At 31.6% G+C, this 9,460-nt stretch overlaps 1 pseudogene; it reads left to right on the top strand.

Annotated features, from left to right (window-relative positions):
- The first annotated feature begins 947 nt into the window (after positions 1-947).
- LOC112128346 lies at positions 948-1,073 on the top strand (annotated as a pseudogene).
- Positions 1,074-9,460: the final 8,387 nt, after the last annotated feature.

Below are 9,460 nucleotides of genomic sequence, written 5' to 3'. Positions count from 1 at the left end.
GATATTGTGTTTAAATCAAATCTAGGTCTGTACACTTCTCTGTCTTCTTTGCATATTGCTCAATTTTGAAAGGATTAGTTTTTAATGTGGCTATCAAGCAGTCCATGTATTCAGCATAAGCGATAAGATTGCTACATATGAACTAGGTGTTCAATCCGTGACTTTCGTTTTGTAATATAAAGAAGGCTAACTTTTCATTGCTTTCCGTATATATTTTCAGATTAAGAAGGCTCTCAAGATTTTTACCAAAGATTAGCAATTCTTAGCATATCTGTAGTGTAGATGCCATCCTCACCTGGAGATTTGCAGTAGGGCAAAAATTCGTTAAACGATCTCCTGATTTTCTCTGGCTTGGATATGTCAGCAGCTTCGTTTTGGTCTTGTTTGGAGAACCCACTTGTCTGAGGTTCTCCTGTCCTCTCTCTATAAGTTCCATCTTGTCTCCGGTTCCAAGTACTTTGTTAGGCCCAATACACTGTGAATTCCAGCACTATCTTTTCGACCCCTTCACAGACATTTCTTATTTCCTTATTGAATTAGGTAAATACAACGTGCCCTATACTTAGTCCAGCTTGGCTCATCATTTATAGAATTTTTACGGCAAATTAATCGTTTTTTTATTTCTCATTAGAACCTTTTTGCACGAAATAAAACTTTTGACTTCAAATTAATCGTTTTAACTTCAAATTACTCTTTCTAAATTTCAAATTAACGTTTCAACTTCAACCAAACAACTTCTTTAATACCAAATTAACTGTTTTGAATTTTAATTATTTTACTAATTAAAACTAATTTTACGTTTCAAATATTTTTACCTTCAAATTGACCTTTTTGAAGGATACAAAATTAATTTTAAATTATATTTAATTGAATTTAAATAAAACCTTACACTACACAAAATTCCTAATTTAGCATTTTAATTATATTCAAAATAGTTAATATGTAATAATATTGCGCAGTGGCAATATCGTAATCAATGAAGTTCTACTGAGATGCGATTATTGCTAGTTGAAACTATTTATTTGTTATTATCGTTTTAAATATACATGAATATTAATATTATTATTATCAAGTTAACTGTTTACCAATATTAAATTATGTATATTATCGAATTACAAGTAACGAAATTAAATAACCTTTTGATATAACTCGTCAGAAGGCCAACGGACAATGCTTTAATGCTTTTAACCGAGGAATCGTAGCCTTTTATGTTTTAAAATATTTATTATATGTTTCTTTTCTACTGTATGTACTTAACAATAAATGGACTAATTAATTCATTCAATCACATTTTAATATCAAATAAACCCTTTTTATTTGCAACTTAATCCTTTCAAAAACTTAAAAGGTGATAACAACAAGTGGCCTGTTTGAATACTATATGAAAATTAATTAAACTTTAATTTAATTAAACTTTTTAAGTAATAAAGTTAAATATAAACAATTAATTAAGGTTTTTAGTTGAGATAAAAAAGTCAATGGCACGAGCGGGATTCGAACACACGATCTTCTGCTTGATACGCCGGTGCTCTACCTCTTGAGCTATCGTGACCTCGATCCACTCGGACACCAACTTCCCATCTCAACCGCACCTTTTGAATTTTCCCTCCTTTTTGCCATTTTTCAAAATTCAAAAGGTGCGGTTGAGATGGGAGGTTGGTGTCTGAGTGGATCGAGGTCATGATAGCTCAAGTGGTAGAGCAGCGGCGTACCTAGCCGAAGATCGTGGGTTCGAATCCCGCTCGTGCCATTGACTTTTTATCTCAACTAAAAACCTTAATTAATTGTAATATATTAATTGGTCAAGCGGACCACGAAAATTGGTGAATTTGAAAAAACTTTTTTTAAATTTTACATGATTTTTAATTTTAATTATAATTATTTTTCAGTTTTTAAGAACCAAATTACTTTTATGTGGACATTTAAGAACGGTTTTTTCCGTATAAAAACATATAGAGGGGTTTTACTTTACATGGTTACATTTTAAATTTTCCTAATCCTAAATTTCTTTGAGGTTTTAAAGAAAAAGTTTAATGTAAAATTAATAAGTGTTGATTTGAAGGTAAAAAGAGGTGATTTAAAATTAAAATGGTCAAAGTTAAAGGTTGAAGTTAAAAAGGTTAAAATTTGACAGGAAATGCTGTAAATGGTTTTCAAGAGTTACACCACATCGTATTTGTTCTTTTTTCGCCCAGTCTAAATCGTTTAATGCATTTTTTGACCATGTTTCTCTAAATAAAACTAAAAATTGATGCAGGGAGTAAAAATATCAATAAATTGAATTTTTAAAAAATCATGAAGAAAACAAACTACTATGAAAAACATCGCCCGGCTAACATCCTAAAATACCTTCCTTCCACTGCACACTCATATTCATTACATTTTTTTGTTATTTACCAGATTTTACGGATCAATTTGTTATCCTTCTAACCTTTACATGGGGCGATTTTTTACAAACTCGAATTACACTTTTACAGCTCGTGCATTTATCACGCTGGTTGGTTATTGGATACAGTACATTGCTTATAACCAGGAGCCTCGAGAGGTTTTTGCTACGGAAGCGTAAACAACATTTTTTTAAAACTTCTATCTTCTTCGAACTGATAAATAATAAATTTACAAAGGCGATAATTACTGGTGTTATGTAACGTATAATCCTATGTTATTGTTTAAGAAAGAAAATATATTAATACGATCCTTTGTTCGACACCAAATTCATTATAAGTAATCTTTATTAAACATGGAAATATTAAGCTCATGACAAAGGTAAAAAAAGTAGCATATGCTGTGACAATGGCTTGTTATTATCTATGTCGGTTCTCAAAATTTCTGCTATCAGAACAATGAATTTCTAAACATGTTATGCTACTCGACCTATAAACAAAATTGCTTTCAAAATTTAACTTACTTTCTTTAATTATGTTAAAATTACGAATAAATATCAATGTCATTTTGTTAATTCGAGCAGGAAAGATGAACAAATATTTAAAAAATAAAGAAAACATTGGTGCCACTTGTATGTTGACGACTTGTATACAAATTAAAAAGGTTTTATGAACAATTGCTTGTTTTATCTTCTTTAGGGAAGACGTTCGAAAGGGTTATAGTACATATATACGCAAACATCGAAGCCATAGCAGGCAAAAATATCTTTCCATCCAAAGACGCCACTTTTTGCTTCTATATAAAAAGCACCTGTGCTGGAATGAACTGTTCAATTTACAACTTCGTCGAATGTTTGAACTTTACAATCTTTTATTGTTAGACGAACCATATTTCATAGGATAATCAACCGAATTAGCTCACAAACCAAACGGTAAGGGGATCGGTATTTATAGAAGAAAAGTATGACTTATAATGTCAGCATATACTAAAAAATTTGAAATTATTTAGAATGGCAAAAGATAGAATTCTTATATGCCAAGAACAAGGACTAAAGTGGGCAGGAAAAACTTCTCGTCGAAAGAAGACCTCAATCAAACTTTTCATATATGAAAATCCGCTGTTCATTCTATGCACACAGAAAAAAACACAAAAAAATACAGTCACTGAACGCTGAGGTTTTTGTAAATGGAGGCGTTTCTAAGAGAACAATTTTTGGACCGATTTTGTTATATATAATATGATTTGCTTACAATGTATATCAATAATTGGCATTTTGTATATAAACGGTAATATTTATTCAAACTTAGATAATTTAATAACAATTTAAACTTCTAGAGAAAAGTATTTGATCAAGTTATATTAATTCAATTCTCAAGTTTGAGCCAATGAAGTTTCTTATCGTATTCATTTGACAGAAGTAAAATCTATGGCATAACTTCACTAATTTCGTGGTCCGCTTGACCAATTAATACATTACAATTAATTAAGGTTTTTAGTTGAGATGAAAAAAAGTTAATGGCACGAGAGGGANAGGTGGTAGAGCAGCGGCGTATCTAGCCGAAGGTCGTGGGTTCGAATCCCTCTCGTGCCATTAACTTTTTTTCATTTCAACTAAAAACCTTAATTAATTGCTCTGGCATAACGTGCAAATGAAGAGACAAAAACATTGGACAGACAGGTGTACAATGATAAGTTTGTTCATCGAGTTGTAATTAAACTACGTAAATTACCACATAGAAAATCATCTCGAACCTTCAAAAATACAGACAAATGAATAAACAAAAATGAACGGACATAACACTTGATATAGGAAAAAAATCACAAATACGCAACAATTCAACACCTCATATTTTACACTGTTTAAAACATTATAACTAGTGAATAGAAAAAGGCTCGATAAACAAAACCGTCGATCATAAAAAAGACACGGACTGAATCGACCAAAGACCCAGACACACAAAGCCCATTACTTCAGACATACCAGAAACTTGTCTTCCCAAAAATCACTCATTGTCGGACCCAGCACTGATGATTGTTAAAATAGTGATTAGCGCGTCTAAAATTCTACTGTATTCAATTATAATATATATAATCTGAATAATTATATATATAAATATAAGAATTAATTAAGGTTTTTAGTTGAGATAAAAAAGTCAATGGCACGAGCGGGATTCGAACCCACGATCTTCGGCTAGATACGCCGCTGCTCTACCACTTGAGCTATCGTGACCTCGATCCACTCGGACACTAACTTCCTACCTCGACCCCACCTTTTGAATTGATTGCTCAAGTGGTACAACAGCGGCGTATCTAGCCGAAGATCGTGGGTTCGAATCCCGCTCATGCCATTGACTTTTTATCTCAACTAAAAACCTTAATTAATTGTAATATATTATTTGGTCAAGCGGACCACGAAAGTAGTGAATATGAATATAAGTTACATTCACAACAATTTATATAATTATATATATGTTTGTATTTGAAACTGTAATTTTTTTCAAACATAAATTATTAACACACAACCAAATATAAGTGAAATAAACGTTTGTGCAAGTTATGAAACTTGAGGAATAATGGAAATTCTCGTCGTAACGGAACCAGTGTATTTTCTCATTTGTTTACATTGGAGCTGAATAAACTACACACGCGGCATCTTTGTATATTTAAAATTCATGTTATTTTGCCATAATTATTCAGTTTTTTCGTTATTAAGTTATTTCTTCACCACGTCGTATTCTGCAAAAAACACGTAGATCTTCTCAAGGTTTATGGAAAATGTATATTTACTTTGATAATTTAGATAATTTTATTTAATGTTAAAACATTTTTATGCAATTATAGTCAATTGTTTGTTGCAAAAAACAATTAGAGGTGAAGTCACCATGACTATGGAATTATAAGTACTTATTTAAAGTGGACGAATGTTACCAAATATCAATTAACACTTTTGAAACCTATAAAATAAATATGAATTATAAAATTACAAATTTTAAATTCCATAGAATTAGATTTGCAAAACCAATTAATTTTATAATAACCTATAGCCATTAAATTAAATTTTTGAAAAAGAAAGAAAAAAATTTACTTAATTATTTTAAATAAGAAAAAATTCCAAGGGCCTAATAATATTTAAAACCACAAGACTGTACATACTATTGTATATCAACCAACAACAAGACAAACAAACCAAAATAAAACTTTTTAATGCTTAAAGAACAGAGTAAATTTAAATTAAAAAGAGTACATTAAAGTTGAATAACAGTTAATTTGGAATTAAAATTTGCTAATTTGAAGTTAAAAAGAGATAGTTTGAAATTAAAAAATGTTAAATTGGTACGAGAATAGATTAGTTTTAAATTAAAAATCTATGTCACTATGTTAAATCACATTTAAAAACCAACAAAATTGACCTTTCCTTACAAATAATGTATAATGTTAATGTTACACGCTAATGGGTTAATTTGATTCTTAAAACAGTTCATTTGAACAAATTTAGCAATGGAGTAAAAGAGATGGCTAATTTTTGAAAATAAAATTGAACAAATTGTCAGTTTTATATTAAAAATGTTAAAAACCTAAATTCGTTTTCTATTTTCTATCAAAACGCTTTAAGAGCATACGCATCATTCGGATGAAATTTGGATTCTGTTGTATTGAATGGATCCATTAGCCATTTTAAAATATTTTTTTTCCAATAAGATCAAGATTTGATCAGTTCAGAAGAGATAATTGATCATTAATATTTACCGGCTCCCGTGAACGACCGATTCTTTCAACCTGAAGGTTCTAGTAGTAAAAACTTCATCCCTAACCAACCAGCACCGAAAAAATGAAATAATATACAATTCGTATGGAAAAAGTCACTTTGCTCCATGACAGTCGAGAAAACAAAAACTTCGTATTTCTTTAGCAAGGTGAGAAAAAAATTCTTGCATCGGATTTAACGTGCTACCTCACCCACCAATTTTCCGATAATAGCTCCGTCAGATGACTATCTTTTCCGGTCAGTACAAAATTATATAAACAGAAAACTGTTGAGTCGATTGAAGTAACAACCGCAATGCAGCAATTTTCGCATAATTATATGCGATGCGATGAATTATGCCTGAATGTTGTGCAAGGTTAATTATAAATGGACGAAATGTAATAGAACCGAATAAACTATTTAAAAAAATTTACTTTCATCGTGGTCTTTGGTCTGCGAGTCGAAAAACCAACGTTGGAATAATCGATACTGATCAGTACACATTTTTTAGAGAATTAAAACAAAATTGATTTACTATTTAAGAACATGGAGAGCTTATCAAATAGTAGTGCAAAAAAAATTTACCCAGTATACTGCTTCCATCCTCAATATTTCAATACCAGCTTCGTTCCAATAAAACTATTGTGTCTGGCAGCCATACATACTTTATAAACTTATACGCTTAACCACACTTTTTTTTAATACTACTTATTTGAACACTTTCTCAAAGTAAGGTGCGACAACGAGTATTTAGATATCAGACCCGAGCCCAACAAGGGAGCAATCTAGGTCCGACCCAATTTACCATTTATACTATCTAGTAACAACATTTCTACTATCGCAAACCTATCCTAACCTTCAACATTCTAGAATACGATTATTTGAAGATCGCGTGGTACGGTCTGGTGTGACGTAGGTTTTAGAAAAACATTTTTTTTATCATGCCAACGTTTCGATCTTTATTGAGATCATCTTCAGAGCTCATGGCTTATGCATAAAACAGCAATTATCACTGGTACGCTCAACTCTTCACACAAGAACGACACATCTACACGGAAAACAAACACTTTGAACCCTGAAGATGATCTCAATAAAGATCGAAACGTTGGCACGATAGAGAAAAATATTTGTCTAAAAGTTACGTCACACCAGACTGCACCTCACGATCTCAAAATAATCATTGGCTAACGGTCAATAAACACCACACAATTTTAGAATACCTTAACTTTATTAAAGACCAGTGCAAAAAAGAGAAGAAAAGACGGAATGAGAAAACCAGAATGACAGAGCTATCGAACTATTGTTTGTACATTACAATTAATTAATGGGGTTGGGATGGGGAGTTGATGTCCGAGTGGATCGAGGTCACGATAGCTCAGGTGGTAGAGCAGCGGCGTATCTAGCAGAAGGTCATGGGTTCGAATCCCTCTCGTGCCATTAACTTTTTTCATCTGAACTAAAAACCTTAATTAATTGTAATGTCTAATTGGTCAAGCGGACCACGAAATTAGTGAATAGTTTGTACAGCTGTAAACAGTAAAAAACTAGACATACGTATAATTAAACCGTCAAACTAAACGACATGTTTATAAGATATTACGGCGAACATTTAGGACATATGGAATGGAACGCCGTCCGGAATTCCGTCGAGCGAAATAACCATCCGATTTCAAAAGTAACCAGATAAATTGTCAAAGCTCCTTACAAATCTCACAGCAACTTGACCATTCCTTTTGTCAATGAACTAATCCGGTCCTGTTTCCAAACGTTCCACAGGAAACTTTCAATCCATTCGAACACTACTGCCCACGTCTTATCTACAGTTTTCCATTCTGTAAACCTCCCACGTTTCCTTTAATGACGATCCCCTCAAAACCTGTGTCCTGCAGGAAAACATGGAATATGTAGAATAGAAATCTTTACAAAACATATTTTTAAATGCGTAGGCAGTTAAATATATAAAAAGTTTCTGAACAGATTTTAGAATATTTTTGTCATTTTTCATAAAATCGAATGGGCTTGATGAATCTCCATATAGGACGGATAGTATATAAAAAAATGTTTTTTAATTTTTTTAATCTATATTTATTCCAATATTTAAATGTATAATTTATTCAATTAATTAAGGTTTTATGTTGGGATAAAAAAGTCAGTGTCACGAGCGGGATTCGAACCTACGACCTTCGGCTTGATACGCCGCTTCTCTACCACTTGAACTATCGTGATTTCAATCCCGTCGGGCACGAACTTCCCATCTCCAACCGCACCCTTTGAATTTTCCCTCCTTTTTGCCATTTTTCAATCGAAGTGGATCGAAGTCTCGATAGCTCAAGTGGTAGAGTAGCGGCGTATCAAGCCGAAGGTCGTGGGTTCGAATTCCGCTCGTGATACTGACTTTTTTATCTCAACTTAAAACCTTAATTAATTGAATGATATTAATTGGTCAAGCGGACCACGAAAAATAGTGAATTTAATGTATAATTTATGTTAAAAGAAAAATTGTTTACAATGTTTTCTATTTTGGATAGTTTATGTGAAAACGAGGGGTGAGATTAGAAAAGACACCCTTTAAATAAACACAAATATATTTCAACACACCTTCAATGTATAAATATTTGACTTCAAATACATTTACAATGTGGAAGAATTTTCAATTTCAAACGTACATTTCCTTTTTCGCCTAGAAAAAAAACACACATTATGATTTGATAATTACTGACGTTTGAAAACGTTGTCAGGTATTTTTTAAAAAACTGGGTTTTGTTTGTTCGCCGGTTTAATATCCGATGGGTTTAATTGCAATTATATTAGGTGTAAAAGCATTGTAAACGGTTGAGGGAAAAACTGCATTCACAGTTGTATAATGTCAAAATACGTTATCTCAATCGATGATATTGTTTTCTATTTTCTATTTAAATACTTTCTTATGTTAATATAAAAAAATTGAATTTTATAAATTTACAATTTCATAAGATAAACTTTTGAAAACAAATAGACAATATTTTGTACATTTGTTTTCAGGCAAGACAATCGCATTTCAACGTTCCATTACAATGAAAATTTACGTCAATTTTTTTAAGTCAAAACTATTTACATAAAACTAAAAGACGATGGAAATTTATTCGGAAAGTAAAAGCAAATTTTTTCTCTAACGGTTTGGCGAAATATGTGCTTCAAAGATTAAAAGTGCAAAATAAATTAAACGAGAATAAGTTCGAATTAAATTTAAACTGCTCATTGAGAAATTGAATGCCAGGTTTTTAAGGCAAATTCATCAATGATTTCAGGCACTTTTAGCCAAATTGAAATAAAAATGTATGTCGCATTTTG

The sequence above is a fragment of the Cimex lectularius genome, unplaced genomic scaffold, assembly GCF_000648675.2.
Source record: "Cimex lectularius strain Harlan isolate CLEC.00 unplaced genomic scaffold, Clec_2.1 scaffold102, whole genome shotgun sequence".
NCBI classification, from domain to species: domain Eukaryota; kingdom Metazoa; phylum Arthropoda; class Insecta; order Hemiptera; family Cimicidae; genus Cimex; species Cimex lectularius.
This window is presented reverse-complemented; position numbering and strand designations above follow the sequence as displayed.